Source organism: Amblyomma maculatum, chromosome 4, assembly GCF_055883805.1.
Source record: "Amblyomma maculatum isolate TAMU_Amacu chromosome 4, ASM5588380v1, whole genome shotgun sequence".
NCBI lineage: Eukaryota > Metazoa > Arthropoda > Arachnida > Ixodida > Ixodidae > Amblyomma > Amblyomma maculatum.
In genome coordinates, this window is record NC_139347.1 from 204,902,537 (window position 1) to 204,915,554 (window position 13,018).

At 47.1% G+C, this 13,018-nt stretch overlaps 1 protein-coding gene and 1 pseudogene across 2 annotated transcripts in view; one reads left to right on the forward strand and one right to left on the reverse strand.

The window, feature by feature from the left end:
• LOC146194041 (uncharacterized) overlaps positions 1-13,018 on the reverse strand; it is a 267,564-nt gene that overhangs the window by 30,797 nt on the left and 223,749 nt on the right. The gene's annotated exons all lie outside the window — the stretch shown is intronic.
• LOC146194042 (mitochondrial 2-oxodicarboxylate carrier pseudogene) lies at positions 8,049-9,740 on the forward strand (annotated as a pseudogene).

The window sequence follows — 13,018 nt, forward strand, 5'->3', positions numbered from 1 at the left end:
ATACTGTTAATTCCGCCTCTGGGGCGAATGATGATCTTGTTAGCGGTGCTGGGAATTCGCTCCTGCTGTCGCTGAATCGATTTTTCTGCCAGTTTCCTCCCTTGAGGGGGCTTGGGCGTGGGTAGGCTCAGCGTTCCAACGTGGTCGGCTTGGGCGTTGTTGACGGCTACGTTTCGGTTTCTCTTTCTGATGAACCATTGTCCGAGATGGTCGCCCAGCTCTTCGGCGTGACGTCACACCCGTTGCGCTCCTGGCGGACAGCACGGGAGTTAGGCCGCCGGTGGTGGCATCGCCACTACTCGCAGACGGCGCGAGACGGTCGCCCTGCTATTCGGCGTGACGTCACAACACCTGTTGCCCTCCTGGCGGACCGCGCGGGAGTTAGGCCGCCGGTGGCACGGCCGGTCTCGAGGGAGAGAGCGCGCGCTCTTTCTTACGGCCTTCTCAATCGCCGCGTGAACAATAGGAATTTTTCTCCTTGAGTCACGCTCTCCGCCGCCGCAAGGGGCGCGACCTGCTCACTGTTCGCTTCGCATCTGCTTCAGTGGCGGCGGGTGGCTTTTGCCTGGTTTCGCGCTGTCGCCCGCGGGTTCCGTGGTGAGTGCAGCCCCTAAATGAAAGATTACAGAAGGTAGATGCTGCAGCGGCAACCTGTCAACGTGCTACACACGTGAATGGAGTCTTTATATTAAAAAACACTGTCGCTCAGCAAACGTTTGACAAGCATATGACATGTATTGCGGCATGGTATCTACTTTTGTTCATTTTATTCTGAATTTTTTCCCAAGCCTGTACAAGAAGATGAATAAAAAAATTGAATGAGCAGTGAATGAGCAGGCAAATATAACAGCAACAATCGCAAAACCGTCTTTCAGCGCTAGATGAGAAACCATCGAGGTAACACCGAAGATGAAAATAATTTTGTCAGTTATGCTAACAAAGGGACAGACAGGAAGAAAGGCCAGCTCCTTATGTGCACAAACCGTCCAGAAAGATTTTGAGACTAATTTTCTAGCCGCATGTACCGTTTTGAGTGCAATGTGTTAACTTTGAAGGACATTTTTTTTATATTGCTTGCCGCTGTTTTCAATTATGCGTATCTGTTTATGCCCATTTCCTTGATTAAATGTTTTTGTATCACTGTATTAAACTGACTACGACTGTCTACGTGTGCGTCAGTCGCGAGACTACGTATACATCTGCTTTTGTTTTGTTTTAAACGAAGCTAGAACAGCTAGCCCACTTCACTAGACAACTGAAATTTTAACTGTATGCGTAAATTTTTGTTCCTTACTCTGAATCTGAGACGTGCTATGAATTTTCGTCAGTGCCTCTTTTGCTCTAAACGAAAACGGCAGCGGTTGACAGAATATCCACCGAACAGCTTGCCATGCTAGTGTCAGGTCGCGCTATACCTGCTTACAGCTTTCAAAGGCACACTGCATAAAAGAGAACATATAGTTTTGTGAAAAATTTAGGGGCAAAAAGTATTGATGTAAGTGCACCCGAAACTTCATTCGACCGTGCGCGACAGCACTGACGAAGGCGCGCGCGCCCTCGCGCGCACGCGCATTATTGACTATTTTATTGCTCATACACGATAAATCAGACGCTGATTACGGCTTCTTCCTATAAGCCGTACGGGGTGAAATATCAGGACCTGCCGGTTGCAACCGATGCGGGCGGAGCGAAGAGCGAACGCGCGTTTCCCTTGCTCGTGAACGGCTGTAGCGGAGGAGCAGCAGTGGGGCGGTGGCGACCCCACCGAGGCGCGGCGGGCGGTGGAAACAGACCCCATTGGAAAGGCCGTAAGAGAAGAGAGAAACGCGCTCTCCCTCGAGACCGGCCGTGCCGGTGGTGGCACTGCCACTACTCGCAGACGGCGTGAGATGGTCGTCCAGCTCTTCGGTGAGACGTCACACAGAGGTCACGTGAAAGGTCAATGGTGGCACCGCCACGGTACGGCAAAGGCTTGAAAGTGCAAGTAGTATTGCTTTCGCAATAAAAGATGAAACGAGAAACAAGTGTGCATTGTCATTCTGTCTGTGTGTGTTTAACTATGTACAACCATAGCTAAGCATAGTACAGGCAAGCGTCACCATAGCCATAACAGCAAACATAACCGGAGCATCACCATGGTGAATATAGCAAAGCCAAGCATCACCACAAGCGGTACAATAGTAGTACCACGTATTGCTTCGCAATTACCAGGCTTAACCAAGCTAAGCCACAGCCAATTTTTTTTTAGTGACGCCTCCCGGCACTTCCGTTGCTGCCGTTTTCGGGGAATGGCAATACGCCCCAGGCGTTATAGCTTTATTGACTTATTTTTTGTTCTGTTTTATTTTTTAGTGACGCCTCCCGGCACTTCCGTTGCGGCAGTTTTCGGGGAATGGCAATACGCCCCAGCGGTAGCCTATCAGCATGTTCAATTGGTACAAATCTAATTCCGAATGCCACAGACGCGACGATAATTGCGGGCTTTTAAATGCGCTCGTATTCATTTTGATAATATACTAAACATGACGCGGCGGACACTACTGGTAGGATCAGCGAATTTCTGCAAGGAATTTTATTGAGTTGTAAAGAAGAGTTGTAGAATTGAGCTGTAAAGAAAAATTGAGTTGTAAAGCCATTCCTCCACGTCCTGATCGTCAGCGGTACCGACGATCAGGACGTGAAGGAATGGCTTCCGTCATATGAAAGCGTAAGCACCCACAATAAGTTGATGACACCCTGAAGCTTAACAACGTGATCTTCTGCCTTACACAAGTAGCAAAGGTGTTCGCAAATCAAGAGGCTGACATTTCAACTTGGCCCTCATTCAAATCTCGCTTCACGGATGTCTTCGGTCGCCTTGCGGTCCGCGAGCTTCGCGCCGAACACCGTTTTCACGAGCGGATGCAGCAGACATATTCTGTGGTGAGGCAGATAAAAGCAGATAGGAGAAACCTTCACTATAGCTACATCGAAGACGTTTTTAATTTGTGCCATCGTGTAAATGCGTCGATGACTGAAGCCGAGAAGATTCTCCTCATCATGATGGGCATCCACGAAGGCCTATTCAACATTCTTATGGCCAAAGAGCCCCGCACTGTAAGTGATGTCGTCACGATGTGCTAAAGCTACGACGACCTTCGTTTCCAACGCATCGTCCTCGACGACCTGAAGCCACGATCAAGGCTATGTCTGATGCTACTGTCAGCTCCACACCTATTCAAAAAATTGAAGACTTCGGACAGGAAGAAGGTGCATTGCAATTATCACTAATTGCAAACGTTCCGCAATCCAGCGCACACCTGGTTCCGACCACGTCATGTTATTCAGGAGTAATTGCCGAAGCACTTCCGCTCCCTTCATTTCAACTATTTCATTGCTTATGCATTTAAGTTTATGTACTGCGTTGTATACTAAAAAAAACAACATGGATTTATTGACTTGGTTTTTGTTGTTATTTATTTTTGTAGCTACACTGGCCGAGGTTGAGAAGTTTCGCGTGGCTCCTGGAGATCCATGCTGCGCAAGCGCGATGAGCAGTAACGTCACACGGCACGCAGCTGGCGCGCCGGAGCTAATGGAACATTAGCTAATGATACGTATATTCTAGCATACCCGAGGTAAGCCACTGCCAATTTTTAGTAATGCACCCGGCACTTCCGTTGCTGTAGTTATGGGGGAATATAAATGGGCATCGTTGAAAACAATGATCACCAAGCGATGAGATGAGGGTTCACAGTGAACCAAGACGAGGCTAAGGCTAGTTGTCCAAGCTGTGTGAAGGGCACAATGTAAGTGCGTGCAATCGTGGTCGCTGCTGGTTGCAAGGTCATCACGCATAAGGTCAACATTTTTGACAACATTGTAGCGATTACAATGGCGATCGAATTTCATGTGAACACAAATTCAATACATAAATAATTTTTAAATACGTCAAATCGGTTCTCCTCACAACGCGCGGGGTCCCCGGTACGCAACCGCTTCAGCGTGAGTAAACATCCTGAAATGTAGAAGTGAGTATTTTTGCTGCTGTTCCCCACTGGAAATAATTTGCGCAGTCAAGGTTTATTAATTGAAATAAGACAGGTTTCTCAACACCTAAACTTGCCTCTGCTCGGTACCGCTCCATAGTTGTTTTAGAGAGCCTAACAGGCGTTGCAACAAATGCTGCCACAGCGATCGACCTCAGCAACTTCCTGAATTTCATTAACACTTCTTCTACATGGGCTTCCCTTTTTCTGCCAAGGAGGAGCTGCTGGAGCTGAGACCAAAGCATCCAGTTTCACCAGGCAGCTGCCAACGGTGTTCGTGGTGGGCGCAAAAGCGTCCGTGCTAAACACGCCATTTGGCAAGGCCAAGAGTCGAATCGAAATTCCGCAACCTAGACAACACGTACACACCAATGACAGGACGTGTTCACAAAGAGTGCACACCGGTTTCGTCGAGGAAGGTTTTCTTCGCATTCTCAAAGGCCTCGCTTCCGGGATTGTTAGACTTTGTCCAGGTGCTGCTGTCACGATGGTAGTGTATGATTACATGAATGAATTCCTAAACAACAGATTTTCGGTCTGATAACATCTGTAGCGCAACCTTGTTCTGATCTCTTTCCAGCAGCGATCGAGGAGACAATACCCACTGCAAAAAATTGGTCAATGCATTGGTGGTACAAAACACTCTTGAACAATGAATGGAGTAATTGAATATTTTTTCATAAACTAGAATAAAAAAACAACAAAATAATGAACACGAATTCTTATTCTAGGACAGGATGCTGCCTGGTGTAATTAGAGTCCTGAACAGAAGCACACACTAATTTCAGTGCGCATCCTTTGGCACTTTACCGAAGTAGAGGAGAACTGGAATAGGTAGACGGGTATGCGCCATATGTACAAACGATAGAAGAAGACAAGAAGATTGGACGGACGTGCACTGCGTAAGTGATTAGAAGCGTATCTCGCCTTATTTTTTGCGTTGGCAGACTAGAGAGGGATAACTAAGCGAAACCATTCTGACTCCCTTGTATTATGCCTTCCGCTTGGCTCGTCTAAACTCTCACAGCTAGCGAAGAATAACATAACCATCGTTGTTCTATATGCACTTTCGAACTGCTTTACGACTCGCAGAAGGCAGTTAACATTATCCGTGATTTGTAGGACGCTTCCTCGACCTGTAGGATCATATATTGCCGTCGTCAATGCATGTTTGCTATGATAGAGGCCGATTTATTTTGTGCGGACTTTCTCGCCATTGACTAACGCGCGTTTAGCCACAACATGCGAAAATTGCAGTACACGTCGAGAGATTAGTGAGGCCGCTGCACATTTATTTGCCTGATGCGTCACAGGTTGGTTTTCGTGACGTATAACCGCTGATAAAAGACGAAATAAAAATCCTCAAACCTTTCTGTAGAATCACGAGCTGTAAACGACGAGCTGGAATTGACGGTTTGCGTATGCACGCCGTACAAGTTGCCAGGAAACTCAAGAAAAGTGCTGAGATCTTTTTAAGTTAGATGTCGGTGTCAGAGTCACGCAGGCATTAAGAGCCGGCGAGGTCGCTTCTCGCTGGAGTTGATATTTTCTCCAAATATTGCTAACTAGCCAGTGCACTGCAAATAATGGTGGTTTAAAGTCCCTTTATTGTTATTTTTTTTTTGCACATTTCTGACAGGACGTAAAGACGTCTCGAACAGTTTGATACTGCCGGTAGAGAGGCGTGTGCGGTCTTACGTGTTAGATTATTTTGCCATTTCCATTGGATTTGTTTGTAAATACGTGTTTAGTTTTCTTGTCGGCATGCCCCATATTAAAATAACCTGTATTTCAAATTCCAAAAGACCTCTTGTTTCAATGATATTGCTGCTTGTTTCAAAACGCAATTCGTAACAAGGCATTCTGAATAGTTCTTAATCATTAAGCGGTAGAGCACGAAGTTGTGCATATAATATAAAAGCCCAATTAAACCTCCTCCAGCGATGATCGCCCTGCCCAGACGAAAACGAGTACCTTGTCAAAGCACTGATTCGGCTCGCGAACTAAGGTTCCACCTTAACCCTTGTTTAGTGTTCTTTCATACATTGTAGCCATGTTCTTTCTCTCGTTAAACCCTATAGATGTATATAGTGCTATTTGAACGGTGATTATGGGAAACAATACGAAGCACAAACTCAAACGGCTGCTTGAAGTAATTTACGCTAATTTACTTAGCTACGTACTTTATATCGCTACGGGAGGTAGTTTACAGATTCTGGGTAAATTACCAACAATAAAATACCTTAATTACTCTTTTTACCTGCCTTACGAATATTGGAGAGCTTATAGTAGGTGTCATGTGCCGGAATAGCGCTGGCACAACGTCTGACCTCAGCACCCTCCTGGCATTCAGTTTCACCGAACATCTGTAACAGTACTCTCAGTGCATTGCTTGCATCTCGGAATAAGCTGTGTCACAGGACAGCACGAAATCGTCTTTAGCAAAGCTCGTAGTAGATTAAATGCTTACAGAGACACTCCCATAGTCTCGTCCCAATGCCAGGTTCATCCGACCAGAAAACACGACATCAGCCATCCCATACGCTTCAAGGGCCACAGCTAACAAACAACTGCTGTCGGTTCTCGGCCGTAACGCCATCTGCGTGCTTCTTGACACACTGTGCCAGGTATAACATCATCATGCTCAGCGCTGTTCGTAAAAAGTGACAGCTTGAAAGCGGGAATCAGGAGGGAAAGCTACCTTCAAGATAATTTTGCCGGAAAAACTAAGTTGATGTGAGCCTTTGCATCCCTGTTTAAAAAAAAAATCTAAAAACTACCGGAGTTCCATTTTAAGCATGTGCAAATAGGCTGATGGCATTTAAAACCCTCTTGCTCTATTTAGGCTTTAAATAAATGTTCTAATGCTTCTCCTGAGCATCACTGTTGGGAAATTTATGAGACATGGATACATAAACAAAGAAATCTGCCGCAACATCCGCTGACAGGTTGAATTTAGCATCAATTTTAGGAAACGGCATTCTTCTTTCACTTAAAAGGCCTTAGCTTAAATACCCTAAGTAGTATTCAGAAGAGATTTCATTATTTTATCTCATGAATATAGCAAACATTACCTGTGTCAGTGGCGATAAAATGTAGTTCGTCCCGACTACCGCAAGCGAGAGAGAGAACCCACTGCATTTGGAGCACTGTGAATGAAAGAGGAGACTGCTCTTGTCTAGCACATTTAAAAAAATTTAAAACACAGGCAGTGCTTTCTGTTCCATGGCAAAGCATAAGCACCTTATCAGCACGTCAAGCTGTCGCGTGCCGCACGCCTCGCAAAAACAGAGAAAATATGTCTGAACAAATATCGATGGTTCGAAATACACATGCAGGGTATCCAGCTAGGTAAAGATACGCTGTGCGTTGTGTATGTGCCTTTAAAGTATCGTTATTACGGGTAATCAATAATGCGCCAAAACTGTAATTTTAGTGCTTCATGTGACCAGCAAGTGACGTCATATCTATATCCAATAGTCACGTGACGGAACCGGATGTATTGTCTCTTGATCACGTTACAAGGCACGTAGCGCTCCACGCAGAGGTCAGCCGAACGCTCCGGTTGGCGGAAGTGTCTTGTGACGTCTCGTCGCTTGGAAGAGAGACCGCGGCGCATGGTCGCGTCAGTGTGTGGATGTCTTTCAGAGCGTTCGAACGGTCGTTTGAAGCAAAGCGGGGTGCGGGAAATATAGGCGCATGAAGCGAGGCATGGCCGACAAAGTTGCGTTGCACAGGCTGATCATTGCTTAGGTGTCCACCCTTTTTTTATTACTGCACAAACTGCCACCTTCGCACATTTAATTCATAGACGGCAGTCTAGAGTTGGTCGTCAGCAGTTCCTCATTACTTCACGGGGGGAATACAGAACCTTAGTTCCGCTATGACGACTGCCACATGAGCGTAAGAACGTATCTTGGCCGAGCTAGTAAATATTTCGCTGGCAGAAGAAACGCTTCTCGAATCTGTCGTACCATTTTTTTTTCTTTCAAGAAAATATTACTGCGTGAAGGACGAAGACAAAAGAGATCGGCGCGCGATAGGATCAGCGCCATTGTCCTGTCGTTGATTTGTCTATTTTGTCGTCGTCCTTAGCGCGGTATTCTTTTGTGAACCATGAACTAAACAGCTCAATGAAGACTTCTTGTAAACCATGCAGAATAGCGGTCATTAGACGAACGGCACTACAACCATGTCAGAGCGCCTGGATATTCGCCAGCTGTCGCGAGAAGCCGCCATCGAGACAGCATCGGGTGGCACAGCTGGCTTCGTCGAGATTTGCATCATGCACCCACTCGACGTGGTCAAGACCCGCTTCCAGGTGCAACCCGACAAGTTACTCGCTGGCACTGGTGAGCCGCCATACACCTCAATCGTGGACTGCTTGCGACGCATGATTCGTAACGAAGGCTTCCTATCCATCTACAAAGGCATCTGGCCACCCATGCTGGCTGAAACACCAACGCGAGCAGCCTTGTTCTTCACCTTCGAGAAAAGCAGAACGCTGTTTACCTTCGGCGGCCCTCCAACGGTCACCAGTCTTTCCTTGGCGGGATTGTTGGCTGGTCTCATCGAAGGGGCATTCGTTAACCCCTTCGAAGTTGTCAAGGTCCGTCTACAGACGGACAAGCACACAGTCACGAGTCAGCCAAGCACGTTCGCCGTAACCAGAGCCATCTATCGGGAAGGCGGGTTCGGACTTCGTGGCTTGAATTTGGGACTGACTTCGACCATGATTCGCAACGGTCTTTTCAACATGTTCTATCTGGGCTTCTACTTTGCAGTCAAGGATAAGCTACCGAAGGTGGAGAACGAAGTATCCAGTTTCGCCATGCAGCTTGGGACGGCGTTCGTCGCGGGTACAGGAGCGTCCTTGATCAACACACCGTTCGACGTGGCCAAGAGTCGAATCCAAGGCCTGCAGCCTGGTCCACCAGGAACGATTAAGTACAGGACGTGTCTGCAGTGCATGTACACTGTGTTCATCGAGGAAGGTTTGTTTGCTTTTTACAAAGGCCTCGCACCTAAGGTTCTTAGACTTGGTCCTGGCGGAGCTATCACGATGGTTGTGTACGAATACGTGCGCGAGTGCCTTAGGAAGGAATTTTCGGATTGATGATGTCTTTATCGCAGCCTATAGCGTCTGTACCCTGACGCACATTGGGAAGGAATATGTTTGGCCTTCTCAGCCCTCATAATTCGGAGATTACATACGTGAAATTTATACTACCGTGTCATACATTGTTATAGTACCATAACTTGTTTGTAATTAGTTACAGTTCTCAGGTTATTCCGTTATCTAAGCAGCATCTATATAATGAATAAACTCGTGAGCAGTTCCTTGCGTGCAGGATAAACACATTCTTAATGTTGCGGTACGCATTTACCACTACTCAAAAGAAAGAGGATATATAATGTGTAATCGTCCCCGTGAGTAGGCATACTGAACGGCACTTTAGATGGAAGTCTGCAATGCCTGAGTATATATTTGCAGAATACAAACCTAACTGTGACACTGGTTTTAGAATCGCTAAGTCAAGGTCATACCTGAGAAAGCAATTAATCAAGTGGAAGTGAAGGACATTAGAAGGAAACTCTGTACTGAACGTTACCGCTCAATTATAATTTATTGTTCCTTCGCTTGAAAAACTGTTAATGAATGTGACACTGGCTGTAAAGAGAAATGCCAGTGATTTCCTTTTTAGAACAAAATTTCTGCTCTCCGAGCTGGAACACCTGAATGCCTAAACTAACTTTTAAGTTAACTCAGCTTTGATCTGCCGTTAAGCTTTTCACCAGGCTCCACCTCGTCTTCCCTTAGCCCCCTATTAGCCGACACTCGTCGAATGACGGTCAAGGCTCCGCAAGAATACGGAGCGGGTGTGAAATCATCGGGGTCTTAACGAGCTGCACGTCTTAACGACCGCGGTGGGTGCTTTTTCTCACTGCAATTAGGTTTAAGTGAGGTGAAATCTCTGCCATTGCTTGTATAACTTTCTCCAAGATTCGGGATCAGCGAAGACTGATTGTGATGACCCGCGGGGTAGAGAGCCTATCGATGTTCTGGACTTAGGATTCGCTCCCCAAGCCCAGTACATCGGTTAAATTAAGTAAAACATTTCCCCGTCACAAGTTGGCATCCTCTTGACGTTCCGACCCCACGAGGTCGACTTCAATCCCAAGAAGTGAACTTGAAATTAAGTTGAGGTCGACTACAGGTGAAGTTGTTTGAGTGAGGCCAGAAAATCGGGCCTGAACCTTATGCGTTTATTTTACGTCGAGTGAAGTGCTCTCTCGATAAGTCGGCTCTTAAGGTTGAGGCTTTTTCCAGTTACTACCCTTACTCTGAGAGAAGTCGTGCAAGAACGTATAATATTTGTGCAGATGTCCAAAACCCGGCACACAGAACTCTTACAGAGGTGGCAGTGAAAGCAGCTGTGGCAGCAGATTTCTCTGGATCAGGGCCAACACCCTCAACGCTCACGACTTGGCCCAGAAACTTGATCTGTAGGGATGTGAAAAGCTGCACTTTTCTGGTTTCAGCTAGAGGCCGGCCACACGGATGGCATCTAGCACAGCCGTCAAGCGCTTCAGATGCTTCTCGTAGGTCGCAAAGTAAATGACAAACGTCGTCAACGCAGACGAGACACGACTGCCATACGAGGCACGCTAGGATATTCCTTGAACGATTATGGGAGCGGACAACAAGCCGAAGGGAAGTACCCTAAATGAACGAGGTCTTTTCGCTATCATTTTCATCTACTTCAACCTGCTAGTACCCAGTGGGTAGATGAAACGATGAAAAGTATCGGGCGTGGGGGAGTCGGTACAACGAGTCATTGATTCGAGGCAGCGTGTATATATCTTTTTTCATAATTTTGGTTGAACATCCTTTAGTCGACGAAGAATCTGAGTGTTCCGTCCTTTCTGGCGATCAGCACAACTTATGAGGCCCATGGCTTGTGGATGGCTGTATTAGGTAATCTCAAAGCATTTAATCAACTTGCATCCGAATAGCCTCACTTTTCTTCGTCGACACTCAGTAGGGGTCTTGGCGGATAAAGCATCCGTTGGTATCAACTATAATGCGACGCTTTGCTACTGAGCTCTTTTTAATCTTAGCAATGAGATCAAAACACCCTTGGTAAAAGTCAAGAATAGCTTGATAGGCAAGTCAATAGGCAAGTCAGGATTCAAATCAGCTTTAAGTGTAGGACCAGCTGTTTCAGGAGGGTTCTTGGTGACCAGCAAATCGTACAGTGGGGGGAAGTCTCGCTCATGGAAATAAGCGACCTTGATACCTTGGTAAGTGGTGGTAGTCGGCGCTAAAATTCATGACGAATTCAGACCCTTCGAGCGAAGTAGACGTGTAGTCTCGACAATATCTACGTTCGTTTTTGCGATTCCTTGAAGAGCGGGAGGGTTGTCGCATTGCACTGTAGCAAATGCTAGTGCGTGGAGGTAGAGTGATGCCATCATCGGTCACAGAGAAAAGCGGCCTGCATGGTGCGTAGTCGTCAGGAATTGCGCGTTGGGTGGAAAAAGTCATCATGCGGTCCGGAAGTCGATGATTGTGCCATTATTTTACCGGAAAAAATCAAAGCCGAGGATCGGGTCATTGAAGCAGTCTGCAGTACAGCGAAGCAACCAGTAAAATTTACGCGGCTGATGTCTACTTGAGCGGCGCACAGTCCGCGTGGCGTCACCACATGGTTATCTCTATCAGCGCTCTATTCTAAGGAGTCGGAACTTTGCGTAAAATGGCAGCTAGGCCACGGCTCATAACACAAAAATCAGCGCCGGTACCAACAAGTGTAGTTGCCTGGTGGTTGTAACGACAATTAGTGCCTCAGTGGAAAGGAGCTCATTGTCTCCTAAGTGCGAGGTACCATGGGTCGTCACTCTGGCGGGTGCGTCGAATCGCGGCGTCGAAAGAAAGCTTCTGTGATTGCCGGAAGGTCATCAGACTGGTGGGTTTGGTACGCCAATTGGGGCAGTCGAAAGAAAGGTTCTGTGATCGTCGGACGTTTTTCAGACAGCTAGTCGGAGCGGACGGCCGAAGGTCGGACTCTGATCTAATCGGTGAGTGGAGGTTTTCGGTCGTAATGCTGATCGATAGCGGCCTTACCCTCGAGGGTCGCCGTCCTACGTTTCCCCGGCGTCGACTCAAGGACTACCTGACGGAAGATTGGCGGCTGGAGGAAGAGAACTGTCATGGGAACGGTGATCTGGACTGGTGCTTCTGTAGTGTACGCAGGTGGAACGTTGTACCTGAAGGTTTGGTCGACGTGGCGGGTCTTTCACCAAAGTACAGTCAAGGGTGAAACTCCGCTCAAGCCCGTCTGACGGTACAAGCAGTGCCACTGTTTGTGACTGACTTCACCACAGTGGGAGTATGAGGGTAGGTTGTTCGACGTCCGCCACGCGTGTGCTTTCATAACGGGTGTGTATCGAAGTCATAGTACACTGAATGCCAGGGGGAAAAGAACGCTGCTTTATTTGAGAAACGCGTATTTATACAGGTGGCTTATACAGACAGCAGCGCATCGGCTGTTGAGTATCAGTTATCCATTTGAGGCCGCATTGCGCATGCCGTCCCTCACGCATACGATACATCTTCCTTCTTTTGAAAAAAAAAAAAGACTAAAAACAACAACAAAGCGAAGTTGTAAGCCCAACATAGGCTCAATGCACAAAAGAATACCTTAAGACATTTGCTCAAAGTCTCTCTCTTATCCCACGCGTCGCGGGGGTGCACGTTGTATCTGCGATCTTCTTAACTCAGGAGCGCTTGACACTGCAGTACCATCAGCTGTCACTGGTCGCGGCTGCTGCTGCGGCTGCTGCGGCGTGCTGTTCTCAATGGAGTCCTCGATTGCGATGCAGAAGTCTGCCGTCTTCTGTTAGAACTTTGTAGGACATTGGTTCAGCACAGCGCTGCACGACCTTCCCTTTTTGTTCCAGACAATCTCCTTCACGCGCACAACGTC